Consider the following 18,549-nt stretch of genomic DNA (forward strand, 5'->3'; position numbering starts at 1 on the left):
AACCTGGAGGGGGTGCTGCTTAACCTCTTTGTGCCTTTCCTTATCTGTTTCATTTTTTGCCTCAACTAGTAGATATTAAACACTTATTCAGTGCTGGGCCCTGTTTAAGGAGCTGAGGATACAGAATATATGTGTGATTTTTTTATCAATTGAATATTTACTGCATATGCTCTGTACCATGACAAGCACTTTACTTTCATGGTTCAATTTGATCCTTACACAAACCCTATAAAATGGTTGTTATTAGCTCTCAATTGCTGATGGGGAAAGCAGGACTTAGGGGGCTGAAGAAGTTCAGAGTTGGGGGTGACAGTTGAAGCAGGAGCTTAGGTAGAGCTGATTCCATGTCCACATTCCAAGTACTTTTACATAATTCCCACACTGTTTTCTCAGCTATTCTCACAGAGACCCAGAGAATGTTTAGTGATTTGCCCAAAGGAACGTGACTTGTAAGTGGCAGGGTTGGAACTAGGTCTTCCAACTCAATTTTAGGGTTTCTCCCTCAGCATGCCTTAACATCCACAAGAAGGACATCCTCAGTGCTCTCTGGACGCCCATCCTGACCTAGTCTGAGGCTCAGATGGGCAACTAGCAACTGAATCTGGGTGCTTGAGTTTTCTGAGCAGAATGACCTAAAGGAACAGGGGGCCAAAAAGGAGGGAAGAGGGAATACCTTTCTAAAAAAGGCATCTGGAGCTGTGCGAGTCAGGGCGCCACCTGGTGGGCATAAACTTTCAGCCTCAGGAGTCAAATCCCGCTCCTTACAAGGAAGAACCCTGCAGTGGCTTTAGGGTGATATTTTTAGCCTTTCTAATCCTGAAAACATTCCAAGAGGCAGTGGAGCAGACTCTCTGGAAAAGCATAACTATGCTGAAGGATCTTGATTCCATCCAGCTTAACAAATCTGGTCTAAGCACCTGCTAGATGCAGACCCTTGGATGAGGAATGCAGGAACAAAGAGGACTGACTATGCCTGCCGGCAAGTGTTGGTACTTTGCTGGAAGCAGAGGGACTGTTGTGGACACAAAAATGACATAGATGAGGATTATAAGGAAAATACAAAAGGGAATGAGAGAGAACTATAAGGGGAGGCCTGGGGACTCTTCAAGTATAAGGTCATTGGAGGTAAGACAGGTTGTGGGCAAGTACTTGTGGGAGATAGCATTGTTGAAAGTGGCAATCCCCATGGGTATTGAGTTCCCTCTGTTAGTTCTGGGGATGCCAATAATGCAAGGCCATGATCTCTGCTCAATCATTCCTTAGGGTTGTGTTTGCAACCTTGAGAGATGAGGGAATGTCTTCCCCCCAAAGAGCAGGCTTGCTTACATCAGGAATGGTGATGTTGGAAGTCATGGGGGTTCCCCAAATTCAGTACTTCTCAGTCAAGTCCCAATGCATGTGTGATGTCCATCTGGGCCTCTCTATGTTGCCTTGTGAAGGCTGAGGACAAGGGGAAAAGACATAATTATGATGCTCGTGTTGTTTTGCCTCTGAGTCAGGAGTCTCATGTCTATGAAATAGCACCAGACCAGCTTATTTGTCAGTGGGGTGAAATCGCAGACCCTGACAGGTGTTCTAGGCAGAGGAAACCTTGCAAGCAAAAGTAGAGTCCAGACTGCTCAAGGGACAAGATGTAGTATTTCTTAGTTTATTATCTCTAAAGCCCTGGTGCAATGATTCTAATATGGCCAGAAAGGAAGGCAAGCAATTGACAGTAAGGAGGAGCGTGTTGCCCACCCTGAGATCTGACGATTAGCACTTGCTAATCAGAGTGACATTCTGTTCGGTCTTTAGTCTCTGGGTTGCTGTAAAAAGTATTGCATTTATGGATTCAACACACATTTGTTTAATACTTATTATGTGTCAGGCCCCAGGCTGGTACTTGCCACAAATCAGCTAACAGTAGAGGCAAAATATGTACCAATAAAGCAGATGGGTACCGGCACCTGCAGAATCCTGCCTTGACTCTTAAAACTAAATTATCAGATAAACATTCCCTGGACAGGTATTGAGGCACACCTGTAATCCCAGTGATTTGAGAGCTGAGGCAGGAGGTTTGCAAGTTTGAGGTCAATCTGGGCAATTTAGTGAGACCCTATCTCAAATAAAAATTTTAAATGGCTGGGGATTAGTTCAATGGTAAAGCACCCTTGGGTTCCATGCCCAGTAGTAAGGAAAAAAAAAAAAAAAGATGTGATATGGAACTTTTCCCCAACATTGATTTTTTTTCTGCTGCCAAGAAATCTCCCCTTAATCTAGACAGATAGAGTGGAACATTGTTGCCATGATTCAAATAGATCAAGGGTCACAGAAGCCACTAGAGACTCAAGAGAACCTTGGCCCAAGTAGCCAAGAGCATGGCATTCAGGGACCAAAAGAGGCAGCAGGAATCTTCAGTGGAACTGCACCGCTTTCCCAGGCTCACCTCCTCATGGTAGTCTTCTCCTTCCCTGTACTGCTTGGCCCCTGTTGGAGAAGCAGTTCTAGATGGGCAGATTTATACTCTAAGGCCCAGCTGCCACGTCCCCCACTCCACTTCCCACCAAAGCTGGGCCTTTGGAAACCTTTTCCTGGAATTTAGCTAAACCTTTTCCTGGAAACTTTTTCCTGGAATTTAATTCCCCAGAGGAACTAGTTTTGCTAAAGCAGCCAAAGCCAGTGCATAAGGCAAATTTGTGGGGAGTAGAAGTTCTGAACAGAGGAAGCTAGTGTGAAAAGAACGATGTATTCATCAGTGTTCTCTAGAGAAACCAAGCCAGAGGAGGGAGGGAGAGGGAAGGGGAGAAGGAGGAAAAGACAGAGATCATAAGAAATCAGCTCACACAATTATGGAGACTGACAAGCCCCAAGATCTGCAGTGGGCAAGCTGGAGCCCCAGGAGAGCCAATAGTATATAGTTACTGTCCAAAGGTTGGCTGTCTCTAGACCCAGGAACCACCAAAGTTCCTTTGAGTCTGAAGATGGGAAAAACCCCTCATCCCAGCCTGAAGGCAGTCAGGCAGGAGAAGTCCCCCCTGCTCATAGGCAGAGCATCCCTTTTGATCTATCAGGACTTCAGCAGATTGCCTGAGACCCACCCACACTGGGGAGGGCCATCTGCTTAATTCAGGCTACCAATTCATATGAACATATGAATTGGTAGCCATCAACAACATCTGCCATCTTAGTCCATTTTTTTGTTGCTATAACAGAACTCTTGAGAATGGGTAATTTATAAAGGAAGGAGATTTATTTTGGTTCATAGTTCTGGAGGCTGGGACGTCCAAGATTGAGTGACTACATCTGGTGAAGGCCTTTTCCTGCTTCAATTCATGGAAGAAAAACAGAAGTGGAGCAGATGCATGTGAAAGAGGTGCAACAAGGGGACACCCTTGCTTTATAACAACCCGCTCTCCCAGGAACTAATCTCATATTTTGGATGAGAGCTCACTCCAAGGGACAGGCAGAAAACCCACTTAGCGACCAGATCACCAAGCAGAGGACATCTCTCAACACCACATCATAGTGCCCAGGGGTGATTCCAACATCAGCTTCGAAGGAGAATGATCATATTCAAATCACAGCACCAAGGATAATGTTAGGCCAAATACCTGGGCACCTGTGGCTTGGTCAAACTGACACCAGATGTGATGATGCCTGCCTGTAATCCCAGGGACTCTGAGGATTGCAAGTTTGATGTCAGCCTCTGTGACTTAGTCTCAAAAAAATACAGAGTGGCACATGCCTGTAATCCCAGCGGATCGGGAGGCTAAGATAGGAGGATCGTGAGTTGAAAGCCAGTCTCAGCAATGGTGAGGTGCTAAGCAATTCAATGAGACCCTGTCTCTAAATAAAATGCAAAATAGGGCTGGGGATGTGGCTCAGTGGTTGACTGTCCTGTGTTCAATCCCCAGAACAGGAAAGAAAAAAATACACACACACACACACACACACAAAGGGCTAGGAATGTAACTCAGTGGTACAGCACCCCTGGGTTTGATCCTCAGTACTACACACACACATACACACATGCACAAACACAGACAAAGAGTTGGACGACAGTCAGTTACCCATGATTTACTGTAGGTCACTGAGCTGGACTTCATTTCTGTGAGCACAGGTAGCTTTACCTATCCTCTCTGGCTACTTTTGTACTTGAGCTAACTTACACATTACTATACCTTACAACGATCCTGTGGGTAAGCAAGTAGGCCTGAATCCTAGCTCTACACAGTAGTGGTTTTAAAATTCTTTGGCTCTCCTCACATCAAGATGTTAGGTCTTTGTACCCTTCCAGTGAATCTGGGTGGGCTTATGACTCAGTTTTAACCAGTGGGACAGCAGGAGCAACACTGAGGACTTCCAACCTATGTCAAAAAGGCAAGGCAGTTGCCTTGTTTGCAATTTAGCAAGACCCTGTCTCAAAATAAAAAAACAAAAACATGTTAGCTCTGAACCATCATGGAAGAAGTCTCACTACCCTGAGGCCACCATGGTCCAGGTCACACCAAGAAGCCACTGATGGGACGCACCAGGATGTGGCTGCCCAGGGACTCTGAACATGTCGGGGATCACCCACAGCAGACTCGCCCAGGAGAGAAAAGCTTGGAGGAGGGACCATCCCTTTTGCTTGTGGTTGTCCCAAGTAAGAACCTAGACAGCACGATGAACCTGATGAATTGGGAATGTGCCATCCCAGGAAAGAAGGGGACTCGTGGGAAGGAGGCTTGTTCAAGCTGTGGATGCTCTTCAAAGATGATCATCCATCCTCACCACCGAAATGTAAATTTGAGCCACCACGATTTCACCTGAATGTGTGTCCTTCTGGTACGGTGTGTCTGTCCATCCTGGAAGAGGACAAGGACTGGAGGCCAGCCATCACGATCAAGTAGATCGTATTAGGAATACAGGAACTTCTAAATGAACCAAATATGCAAGACCCCACTCAAGGAGAGGCCTACATGATTTACTGTGTAAAAACAGAGTGGAATATGAGAAAAGTGTTCAAGCAAGAAGTTTGCACCTTCGTAGACAGCAACCCTGTGGCACTGCAAAAGTGGCACACAGAAGTGACAGACAAAGCATAGATTTATTGAAGGAGAAAATACTCTATAAAGCAGAGGAGAGAAGACAGGGACAGAAAGGGAGAGAGGGAGGGAGTGGGGGATGGGGGAGGGAGAGAATGTCGGGGGATTCTTGTCTTATACGTTGAGCTATGTGTGAGGTGTTCCCCTCCTTGTACAGACCAGATTGAAGACCCTGCATCATTTATTCCATTGGCCACTTTATGGTACCTCCTTAAAATACCAAACCTGTGGCAGGAGTTGTCTTAAGCTATAAGCCTCAGTGGTGGGAGTTGTTATGGACTTACCAGTAAACAGGGACATGATGACTCAACTTCCATCTGGTACCTTTTTCTGTACCTTCCACCATCTTGACATCCTAAACTCCTACCTAACAAAACCTTCAGGACTCAAGATTATTTGGGCAGTTATAAAAAGTTTTGCTAGTATGTTATTGGGTATAATAGAAAGCAGAAGTGGTTATGTTGGTATATACCTATAATGCCAGCCACTCTGGAGGTGGAAGCAGGACGAGTATAAGATTGAGGTCAGTTTGGGCACCTTAGCAAGACCCTGTCTAAAAATAAAATTTTATTTATTTATTATTATTATTATTATTAATTTATTTTAGTACCAGGAATTTAACCCAGCAGTGCTTAACTGCTGAGACACATCCCCAGCACTTTTTAAAAATTTTTTATTTTGAGACAAGTTCTTGCTAAGTTATTCAGGGCTTCGCTAAGTTGCTGAGGCTGGCTTTGAACTTGTAATCCTCTTCCCTCAGCCTCTCAAGCCTCTAGGATTACAGGCATATACCACTGTGCCTGGCAAAATAAAAATTTTAAAAGGGCTGGGGGTGGCCATCTGTTCAGTAAAGCTTTTTGCATGAACCTTCTATGAATTTTATCTGTTTTGTATTTTAGAAATGTCAGTTGCTGCATTCCTGAACTTTTAATTTGCACTATAGGCTTAGAGACTATCAGTTCCCTTTGAACAGATAAATTTTATAGAAGGTTCATGCAAAAAGCTTTACTAAACAGATGGCCACAGAACTAGAACATTTGATGATTTTACTGGCAATGTCAATGGGACTCCCAATGTTTCTGGACCCAACTTGAACTCTCATCTTAGGCTTTGTATTTTGCTTTCCCAGTTTCACTAATGACACACACATGCCAGAAAATAAAAATTCAGAACTTCACATTAGAAAAGTATTCTGAAATGAAAGGCAAGAAAAGCACTTGAATATCTTACAAGTATAGTAGCATGCTGCCAGGGTTCTTACTAAACAAACAGAGGTAGTAGTATTGTACGTTAGGCCAGTAACTTTTAGGAAGAGTGTCTTTTGGAAACAAAGCAGTAGTCTGTCCCATTAGTTTGATTTACTTTTTCATTTCAATATGTAACTGAAAAGCAAAGCATGGAATTATAGGTATATTGATCTAAGGGCCAGGGTAAGTGGTGGAAAAAGATAAAATAAAAAACCTGCTCAAGATAGAAAAAAGGGGGGGGGCTAGGGATGTAGCTCAATGCTTGTCTAGTGTAGGTGAGACCCTGGGTTCAATCCCCAGTAGCAAGCAAATAAAAACAAACAAACAAACAAAAGAAGTATAGTCACTTCTACTTCTACCCTTGATTTTCAGATCCACTGGGGGAATAGTACCAAATAATGACACAAAGTATATACTCCCTTTTTTTTTGGGCAGTACTGGGGATTGAGTTCAGGGGTGTTCTACCACTGAACTACACACACACACACACACACACACACACACATTTATTTATTTTGAGATGATCTTATTAAGTTGCACAGGCTGGCCTTGAACTTGTAATTCACTTGTTTCAGCCTCCGGAATCACTGGGATGACAGGTCTGTGCCACCGTGTCCAGCATATACTGCGTCTATAAGAAAGGACCTCATCCTTTCAGGGTCTTGTCTCTCAAACAGCACTGCAACTGAGTCTTCAGTAAGCCATTCCACCTTTCAGTTAGTTTGGCTACTTTTGGGTGATGGATATTAATTGCATGACTGTGAGCCCATTGCTGTGAAATGAGTTCTTTGACCAGAAGTAATGCTATTAGCAACCCCATGAAGCTGGCTAAACACTGTGTGAGCCCATGGATGGTGGTCCTAGCAGAAGTATCACCAGCAAGAAAAGCAAGTCCAATTTCAGAACATGTGCCTACCACAAGAAGGATAGATCTGTGCCTCATGGAAAAGAGGTGCAATGAAATAAATTTACCACAGATGGCTTGCTGGTCTCCTTGGTGAATAATGCCAAATAGAACCTTGTGTGGATCTCTGCTTTTGGCAGATTAGGTGTACTCAATCTGCCACTCAGTAGTGTGTGGGAAGCCAACCCTGAGCTATTTAGCATCTTCACTCAACCTTGAGCCAAGGCTTGGCATTCCAAGTTATTTTGTGGCTCCTCCCACTTAATGGATTATGCAATGCCCATGACCTCAGTCTTTGCTAGGCTAGGGAGATTGCTCTTGTAGCTCCAAAATTGGGAGTAACCCATTGGGCCTGGACAGCCCACCTCCTACCTTATTTGGCAAAAGAACATTATGTAGAAAACCTTTGATATTTCCCCCATATAAATAAACACAACTTGGGCTCTCACTCTCTCTTCCCAGTATGGAAGGATTGTGAATGAAAAAAAATAAAAAAAGAAAAAGAAAAAGAAGAAAAAAAAAGAAAACAATGAGAAGTTACTTAACATTTGCAAGCAGGTTCTCTACATAATATTTATTTTTACTCATTTAAGAACATAAGTATTGGACCGGGCACACAGTGGCACACGCCCGTAATCCCAGTGGCTTGGGAGGCTGAGGCAGGACGATCAGCAATGGCAAGGGGCTAAACAACTCAGTGAGACCCCTAAGGTCAAAGAGCCGTCCCACCCCCACTTTCTGAAATTACTTTCTGTGTTAGTGTGGTTTTTTCACCACCTTCTTTTCTTAGCTTTATTTTGTAGCCAGCTCACTCCACAGAGAGGAAACCCAAATTCCATCACCTACACAGGACGTGGGCAAGAGTAGTGGTCAGTTTTAGTGAGGAAAATTCCAAATAGTTAAACCCATGTGTCGCCTCCATGTCTGCCATGATAAGTCACTTTGTTCACAGGCTCATTGAACAAGACCTTGGGAGGATAGAGAAAGAGGCTGACTGTTAATGCCATCAATTCTTCTGCCTTCTTTCATATATAGATCTTTACCATCTTGACATTCCATAAAACATCATACTGGTCTATTACGTTGACAGTATTAGGCTAAGTTGGTCTGATAATCAGGAAATAACAAGTACTTTAGATGCCTTAGTAAAACTTACATGATCTGGAGAGTAGGAGATAAGCCCTACAGAAATTGAGAGACTGTGGGCTGGGGATACAGCTCAGTTGATAGAGTGCTTGCCTCACATGCACAAGGCCCTGGGTTCAATCTCCAGCACCACCAAAAAACGTTGAGGGACTGGATGCTTTAGTGAAGTTCTGGAGCATTCAATTAACTTGAACCATATTCAGATAGGCCTTCAATGGTGAAAGAGACCTACATCTCATGCTCTGCCAAGTTTTTAATCAGTTTTTAATCAGTTCCAAATTAAGACAAGACTCTGCAATAAGTTCAGACTGCAGTATAAGCCATTGTTCAACTGAAGCCTAATGATCCAGCAGATCCAAAGATACTTAGTGTTTATGACAAGTAGGGATTGCTTACCTACAAGCCACACTGTCCTTCAATTAGAACCAGGTTTGTTCAGGTATAAGATACAATGTGCTCAGAAAAGAAGAATCATGATTGGTTCAGATAATCATGGCACTTTGACTCCCCTGATCTCATTTCAGCCAATGAAATGTGAAGATAAATTTAATGGGCAGCCTTGGGGAAAGAATGTCCTTATTGCTTAAAACTGATTCATGGACAGTTTTAATAGAATGAGAATACAAATCACAGACTGGGAGATAAGATTTGCAAAAAATAAAACACTGTTATCCAAAATATATAAAGAACTCTTACCAGGCATGGTGGTGCCTGTAATTCCAGCAGCTCCAGAAGTTGAAGCAGGAGGATCACAAGTTCAAAGCTAGCCTCAGCAACTTAACAAGGCCCTCAAAATAAAAAAATAAAAAGGGATGGGGATGTTGCTCAGTGGTTAAGTGCCCTGGGTCCAATCCCTGGTACAGAAAAAAAGAAAAAGAAACTCAACAATAAGTAAATAAAAAACCCAATAATAAACCAAAGATACACATATAGCAAATAAAGCATATAAAAAGATGCTCAATATTTAATGTCATCAGAGAATTACAAATTAAAGCAATGATGTGATACCACTGTTCACTCATTAGGATGGGAAAAATCCAAAACATTCACAACACCAAATTGCAAGGATACAGAGCAACAGGAACTCTAATTCATTGCTGGTAGGGAAGCAAAGTTGTACAGTCACTTCAGAAGACAGTTTTGCATTTTTCTTATAAAATAAACATACTGTTACTATACAATGATTCAATAACTGTGCTCCATCATATAGTTACCCAAAAGAGTGGAAAACTTATGGCCACAAAAACTCCTGACAAATGATATTTAGAGCAACTTTTTGTTTTTTTCATACTAAAACTTGTCCTTGATTGACCTTGGCTGGATAAATGGGTAAATAAATTGGTAATACTCATACAATATTATTCAGTGCTAAAAGGAAATTAGCTATCAAATCACAACAAGACATGGAAGAATTCTAAATGCATATTACTTAGTGAAAACATAGCCAACTGAAAAGGCTGTTTTGTATGATTCCAAATGACACTCTGGAAAAAGCATATGCTATTAGCCAGCTTTTCATTGTGTGACAAAATATCTAGTAAAGTCAACTCAGAGGAGAAAATACTTATTTTGACTCATGGTTTCAGTCTATGATAACTTGGATCCATTATCTCTGGGCCTGTGGTGAGGCAGATTATCACGGTGTGCAGCGTGTGGTGGAGCAAAGCTGCTCATCTCATGACAGCCCCAGTGACCAACTTCCTCAAAACATGCTCTACCTCCTAAAGTTTCTAACCCCCCCCCAATAATCCATAAAGTTATGAATCCACCAACAGATTGATACACTGATGAAGTCAGAACCCTCATAATCCAACAACCTCCCAAAGGACCCCTCTGAGATCCACATCTCTCTGCGCTGGGATCCGCATCCTCCAACAGGTGAGCTTTGGGGAGACGTTTCAGATGCAAACCATAATAAGGCAAAGCTATAGCGAAAGTAAAATAATTCATGGGATGCCAGGGGTTAGGAGGGAAGGAGATGAATAAGCACATCAGAGGATTTTAGAGCAGTGAAATAATTCTGTATAAAACTATAATGGTAGAGGGCTGGGGTTGTGGCTCAGTCATGGAGCGCTTGCCTAGCATGTGTGAGGCACTGGGTTCTATCCTCAGTACCACATAAAAATAAATAAATAAATAAAGGTATGTGTCCATCTACAACTAAAAAAAAAATTTTAAATATTTAAAATTTTAAAACTATAATGGTAGATACATATCACTAGACATTTGTCAAAACTCATAGATTGTACAACACCAAGAACAAACTCTATAAACTAAGGAATTTGGTTAATAATGATGTGCCAATGTAGATTCATTGATGGCAACAAATGTACATGCTATAGTTTGGATTTGAAATGCCTTCCAAAAGGCCCATATGCTAATGGCTTGGTCCCCAGCCTATGATGCTACTAAGGAGGTGGTGGAACCTTTAGGAGGTAGGGCCTAATGAAAGAAAGTTAGGTCACTGGGGGCATGCCTTTGATGGGATACTGAGATCCTAGCCCCTTTTTATCCCCCTTACAGTTTCAGAGGTTCAGCACAAAGTTGGTCAACCTCAAAGCTCTGGGTCAGAGATGAGGCAGAACATCATGGCAAAAGGGCATGGTGAGGAAAGCTGCTCAGTTAATACCATCCCAGGAATCAAAGAGAGACAGAGACAGAGAGAAAAAGAGAGCTCTGCTCACCAGAGACAAAATACAAATCCCAAAGGCATGGCGCCAGTACCTACTTCCTCTAGCTAGACCTGGCTGGCCTATAGTTGCCATTCAGTAAATCCATTCAAGCAGATTAATCCACTGATTAGGTTACAGCTCTCATAATCTGATTATTTCATCACTGAACATTTTTGCAGTCTCACGTATAAAGTTTTGGGGGAACACTACATACCCAAATCATAACATTCTGTCCCTGGTCCCCAAAATCTCATGCCTGCCTCAGTACAAAATACATTTAGTCCATTTTCAAGGTCCCCATAATCTTAACAGTTCCAGCATTCCCAAAAGTCCAAGTCCAAAATCTCATCTGAGACTCAAGGCATACTTTTAGCTATGAGCTCTATAAAGATCAAAAGCAAGCTGGGCACAGTAGCACACACCTGTAATCTCAGCAGCTCCGGAGGCTGAGGCAGGAGGATCACGAGTTCAAAGCCAACCTCAGCAATGGCAAGACACTAAGCAACTTAGTGAGACCCTGTCTCTAAATAAAATATAAAACAAGGCTGGGGAGGTGGCTCAGTGGCTGAGTGCCCCTGAGTTCAATCCCTGGTACAAAAAAGAAAAGAAAAGAAAAATCAAAAACAAGTTACAGTGCCAGGCATGGTGGTATGTGCCTGTAATCCCAGCAGCTTGGGAGGCTGACACAGGAGGATCATGAGTTCAAAACCAGCCTCAGCAAAATAGAGGCGCTAAGCAACTCAGTGAGACGCTGTCTCTAAATAAAATACCAAAAAGGGTTGGGGATGTGGCTCAGTGGTTGAGTGCCCCTGGGTTAGATTCCTGGTACCAAAACCAAAACAAACAAACAAACAAAAACTACTTACATATATGCGATATATGATGGCACAAAGTAAACATTTCTATTCCAAAAGGGAGCAACAGGAGCATGGCTAGAAGGGATTGGACCAAAGCAAGACCAAAATACAGCAGGGCAAAAAGTCCTGAACATGGTATCATAATGTTCTCTCAAAGGGCTCATTTAGCTCTGCCCCTATGACCTTCCTAGTTGAAGCCAACATGACCTCTCTTAATCTCAGGGTTTTCCATGCAGCTTTGGCTTTCCTCTCACATCTTCATCTATCTCCCTCTCAGGGGTTGCATGTAGGGATTCTGATCCTGCCACACTTTGCCTGGTCTCCCAGACCTTCCTTTGAAATCTTGAAGCCTCCATGACTCCCTAACTCCAGCATCCTGCATTCCTGCAGAACTAGTACTACGTGAATGACACCAAGCTCTGCTACCATTGCAATCAGTAGCCAGGTTTCCTGGGACCATGGCTGCAGGGGCCTCTGAGTGCTTGGGTGGCTGAAAATAGTGAACAAACTTCCTGGACCCCCTGGGCAAGCAGGTGCCCCCATGGTCTCTTCTCAAAGGAATTTTTACTTTTGCCAATTTCTGAGATACCCTCAAGCCAGTTTTCTTAATGTTTCTGTGTAAAATACTTAAATTTCTGTATTAGCTATAATCTTTTCAACAATCACAGCTTCCTTGACCCAGATTTACATGTACTTTTCTAGACAGATTGCAAGTTTTTCAAATCTTTTGGTTCTGCTTTCTGCTTCTAATAATCACAGTAAACTTGGCTAAAAACTACCAGCAATATCCATACTACTGCCTGAATGCTGTGCTGCCTTGAAATTTTATCAAATTAATTAGTCCATCACCTTTAAATCCAACCTCCAAAAGTCTAGGACATGAGTAAAAAGTAAGACAACTTCTTTGCCAGAATGTATCACAAATGGCCTCTAGTCCAATTTACAGTCGAGTTCTCCTTCCCCTCTCAAACCTCATGAGCCCATTATACTCTCTCTGCTCTCCTATCAGCATTCTGGTCTTCTGACCTCCTATCAGAATCGGCCACTAAGCTCAGCTTACAACATTCTAAGACTTCTCCAGCCTGCATTTCCAAATTTTTCCAAACTCCTCCCACAAACCAGTTCCAAATATTTCCAAACCATTTGATCAAATTAGTCACAGCAATGACCCCATTTCTTGGTTTCAATTTCTGTTTTAGTCACCTTTGTCACCATGATCAATATACCCAACAAGAACAACTCAGAGGAGGTAAAGCTTATTTTGGCTCAGTTTCAGAGGTTCAGTCCATGATCAGCCAACTCCCTAGCTCTGGGACCTAAGTGAGACAGACCATCATGGCAGAAGGGCATGGCGGAAGAAAGCTGCTCAGTTCATGACATCCAAGAAGGAGAGAGAGAGAGAGAGAGAGAGAGAGAGAGAGAGAGAGAGAGAGAGCGCTGTGCTCACCAGAGACAAAATATAAATTCCAAAGGCACATCTCCACTAGCTACTTCCTCCAGCCATACCTGGCTGGCCTACAGTTACTACTCAGGAAATCCACTCAAGTGGATCAATCCACTGTGTAGGTTAGGTTACAGCTCTCATAATCTAATCATTCTTGCATTGTCTCACACATGAGCTTTGGGGGGACACCATACATTCAAACCATAACAATGGGTATATTATGGGAACTCACTATACTTTTTGCTTAATTTTATTGTGCTCTAAAAAAATACTCTTTAAAAAAAAAAAGGTACCCAGGCTTGGTAGCATATCTGTAATCTCAGCAACTTGGGAAACTAAGGCTGGAGGATCATGAGTTCAAGGTCAGCCTGAGCAACACAGTGAGACCCTGTCTATAAATAAATAGGTAAAATGTAAAAACCCTGATGTATGGAAAGACATACAGCACTGGTTGAATTTTGTTTATAAAACTGCTACAACCAGGGTGGGGCCATTAGGAGAAATATTGCCAGCGTGCTGAGAATCCCCCTGCCTCTGGACCTCTTGTGAGAAAACAAGCTCTTGCTTGACTAAGCCAGTTCAGTTGGTATAATACCTTCTGCTTACCTCTTGATCCATTCTCCACGTTTTCCACTCTGTTCTTGCCCTGGAGGGTGATCCGGTTCAACATCAGGGGGTTTCCCTCCTCTCTGGCTTTCAATTGGATCTGACCAAGAAAAACCACCCACAAGAAATGGGAGGGAGAGAAATGAATTAGGAACTGTTTCCTACCAGGCTCTTGACTGAGGATTCTGGGACTTCTGTGTCTTACAGTCAAAGGTATCCTAACAATATATATGTTCTCTAACTTCTAGGTGGCAATTTGCTTATTATTCATTTATTTTCCCCAGATTTATTAAAGCCTAAACTAATAAAACTTATGTTAATATTTAAGGTCTACAACATGGTGTTGTTTTGATACTTCATAAATTGTTATGGTTTGAATGTTCTCCCCAAACTTCACATGCTGGGAACTTCATCGCCAAGGTAACAATGTTAAAAGATGAAGTCTAATGAGGTGGTTAGGCCATGAGGGCTCTGCCTTCACAGATGCTATCCTGTCCATGTCACTGGAGAGGCTTGGTTATCCAGTTATCAGGAGGGTGAGTTCAGCCCCCTCTTGCCACTGTCCCCTCCACATGAGAAGAAGGCTGTCTAGGGGCTAGGGATGTGGCTCAAGCGGTAGTGCGCTCGCCTGGCATGCGTATGGCCTGGGTTCGATCCTCAGCACCACATACAAACAAAGATATTGTGTCTGCTGAAAACTAAAAAATAAATATTAAAAAATTCTCTCTCTCTCTCTTAAAGAAAAAAAAAAAAGGCAGTCTATAAGCCTTCTGGTAAGAGCCCTTACCAGAAATGGAATTGGCTGCCCTTTTCTTTTCTTTTTGGCAGTCCTGGGGATTGAACCCAGACCCTGTTCATATTAGGCAAGTGTTCTGACACTGAGCTACATCCCCAGCCCTTTTAATTTTTTTTTTTTTAATTTTGAGACAGGGTCTTTCTAAATTGCTGGGAGGTCTCATTAAATTGCTGATACCAGCCTTAAACTTGCAATCCTCCTGCCTCAGCCTCTAGGGGTGCTGGGATTACATGCATGTGCCACCTGACCCACTTTCCCTGGCATCTTGATCTTGGATTTTCCAGCCTCCAGAACTGTGAGAAAATAAATTTCTCTCATCCGGGCTGCTTGGTCTTTGGCATTTTGTTATAGCAGCCCAAGCATATTAATACAATATCACCTTTCATTCTAATCTATATGAATGGTGTTTTGGGTACTGGGGATTGAACCCAGGAGTGATCTACCCCTGAGCTACAGCCCCAGCTCTTTTATTTTTTTATTTACTTTTTTTAATATTTTATTTTTTTAGTTATAGTTGGACACAATACCTTCGTTTATTTATTTTTATGTGGTGCTGAGGATCGAACTCAGGGCCTTGCATTTGCTAGGTGAGTGCTCTACCACTAAGCCATAACCCCAGCCCACCTCTTTTATTTTTTATTTTGAGACTGGGTCTCACTAAGTTCCCCAGGCTGGCCTCAAATTTGAGGTTCTCCTTCCTAAGTCTCTCATGTAGCTGGGATTACAGGTGTGTGCAACCATGCTCAACTGAATGACATATATATAATGTACCATTTGCTTGTAGGGCTTTGTTATTTTTTGGCTTGTCCAGATTGTACTTTCAGACAAAAGGACTGTCATCAAAGTTGCCTTGTGTAATATCATAAACAGAAGGGTGTTTTTAAAAAGAGCTTAGAGGGGCTGAGCTTAGAGGGGCTGGGGTTGTGGCTCAGTGGTAGAGCACTCACCTAGCATGTGTGAGGCACTGAGTTCGATCCTTAGCACCACATAAAAATAAATAAATAGAATAAAAGTATTATGTCCCACTACAAATATATATATATATATATATATATATATATATATATATATATATATATATATAAGCTTAGAATGTCTAGAATCATTTATCAAGGAAAATCAAAGTCAACTCACCATCTGCTTGTCAGTTGAGTGTGAAAGTTCTCCCTGCTCTCTCTAGAACAGGACATATGGCAAAAAACCCATGCAAAGTTGGGCACGGTGATGCACACCTATAATCCCAGTGGCTCTGGAGGCTGAGGTGGGAGAATCTCGAGTTCAAAGCCAGCCTCAGCAACTTAGTGAGGCACTTAGCAACTGAGACCCTGTGTCTAAATAAAATACAACTGGGTATGGCCCAGTGGTTAAGGGCCCCTGAGTTCAATTCCCAGTACAATAAAAGAGAGGGGGGTGAAGAGAGAGTGGGTAGGGGAGAAGAAACCCATGTGAATCAGTCTCAGTCACTGGGGGACCAGACCTGTCCAGCTGTGTGAACAGCTCCTGGAGGATAGGGAAAGGGAAAGAATCCAGTACTGACTTCGTATAGAAGGTACAGCCGTCCCCCAGCATTCACAGGGGGATGGGTTCTAGGAAGCCCCACACTCAGATATCAAAATCTGTGGATGGTCAAGTCCCTTGTATAAAATTGTATAGCATTATAATTGGGATATGAGGTATTATCCCCCCCAAAGCTCCTGTATTAATGAAGGAGCTAAAACTGAAATGTTAGATTATGAGCTATAGCCTAATCAGTGAATTATTCCATTTGATGGGTTAATAATATGAATGGATTACTGGGTAGTAACTGTAACCAAGTGGGGCATGAATGGAGGAGGTGGGTGACTGGGGCATGCCTTTGGAGTTTATAATTTGTCCCTGGTGCCTCTATCTATCTCTGCTTCCTGGCCACCATGAGGTGAGCAGCTTTTCTTCACCATGCCCTACTACCAGGATATTCTGCCTCGCCTTGGGCCCACAGCAATGGAATTGGCCAATCATAGACTGAATTTCTGAAACCATGAGCCAAAATGAACTTTTTCTTCTCTATGTTGTTCTTGTTATGTGTTTTAGTCACAGTGACAAAAAGCTGAATAACACACATAGTATTGACATAGAACCTGCATGCATCCTTTATTTTTATTTATTCATTTATTTATTTTTTGGTATTAGAGATTATTTTATATTTTGAGACAGTCTTGCTAAGTTGCTTAGGTCCTTGCTTAGTTGCTAAGGCTAACCTCAAACTTGGTATCTTTCAGCCTTAACTTCCCGAGTCACAGGGATTACAGGCATGGATCACCAAACCCAGCCTCCTGTATAGTTTAAATCATCTCTAGACTACTTAAAATAGCTAATTCTCTGTAAATTATGTTATACTATACTTTTTAGGGAATAATGACAAGAAAAAAGTCCATACATTTTTTTCCCTAAATTGTCTGAAACAATTTTTTTTCTAATATTTTCTATCCATTGTTGGTTGAAGCACTCAGCCTTTATTTAATATCTTACTTTGTCCTCACAGTAACACTGAGAGGTAGATAGGACTATTCCCATTTTATTTATATATATTTTTTGCAGTACTGGGTATTGAATCCAGGGCCTTGTGCATGCCAACCATATACTCTACCACTGAGCTATGTCTGTAAGCATGATTATTCTCATTTTAAAGATGAGAAGTTGAAAGGCAGAAAATTTAAGTCACTTGAACAGACAGAACCCGTGTTTTGGATTTTAATTTCCTTAAGGTTAAAAACAGTTCTGAGTTGAACCATTTTGGAACCTGAGACAAAAGGAAAAATATGTGCTTATCCAAATACCCTTCCATATTTTGAACCAAATGGAAAAAAAAGTGGATAAAAACACTGCAATCAAAAAACATGACTTCATTTAAAGCCCCATGTTGCCCAATCTGTTCATGTGCTATTGTCAGTCCTCATAAAGCCACTGCGATGGCAGTCTGCCTGGGACCTGTGGGCTGATAGGAAATGACTATTCCCATTACAAAATAGTGCAGAGATATAAAACAAACAATAGCCTGTCTTTATTTAAATTTCAATATTTTGTTCATCATGGATATTTTGCATTAATTTTGAGTTTTAAAAATACTGCATTGAGATGTTATATATCTTATTATGAATTTTTTGGTGTACCTCTTAGATTTTGTGGCACAGAATTCCTTACTCGACTTAATCTGGGTCCTAGGTAAAACCAGATCTTGGCCTGAATGACACCAGGTAATATTCCCCAGAGTCAACCTTCTAAAAATAGGGTCCTATTCATTGGTGGTTTTTGTCTTCAGCACTCTCCTATGGGTGCTTGATGATGCCACTCCTGATCAGGTCTCCTGTGACCCACTCTACCATGGAAGTAGCCCCACGTTCTGAATAGAAATATTGAATCATAAAGTTATAACAATGGAAATGGTTCCATTGTGTGGTAAGCACAGTCACATGGCTGCAAAATGTTTGGAGACACCAGATATTATCCACCCAGCCTTAGTCACATCTGACCCAGAAACCACAAGTTCCTGATTCCTCCCTAGGTATGTTCATCTGGCTCATAGCTTGTAGAGTTCCTAGATTTTCCAAGCACTGCTATGCTGAGTAGTATCTAGCCAATAGTTTGGCTCTCCTATTGCCTAGAGTGGGCTAGATGAGTCCCTGGCTCAGATGCTTGGTTTTTGGTTTAAGAGCATGCACAGTCCATCTTTAGGCAGGCAGTTGGCGGGAGGTTTTGCAGCAATACTTTCCATTGGAGATAACATTAATGATTTCTTTGTTATTTTCATCATTTCCCCAGGGCTTAAGGAAAA

General features: G+C 42.1%; 1 pseudogene; it reads left to right on the forward strand.

The window, feature by feature from the left end:
• Positions 1–4,540: 4,540 nt before the first annotated feature.
• On the forward strand, positions 4,541–7,013 carry LOC139705472 (SUMO-conjugating enzyme UBC9-B pseudogene; annotated as a pseudogene).
• The last annotated feature ends 11,536 nt before the right edge of the window (positions 7,014–18,549 follow it).

This window comes from Marmota flaviventris, chromosome 4 (genome assembly GCF_047511675.1).
Source record: "Marmota flaviventris isolate mMarFla1 chromosome 4, mMarFla1.hap1, whole genome shotgun sequence".
NCBI classification, from domain to species: domain Eukaryota; kingdom Metazoa; phylum Chordata; class Mammalia; order Rodentia; family Sciuridae; genus Marmota; species Marmota flaviventris.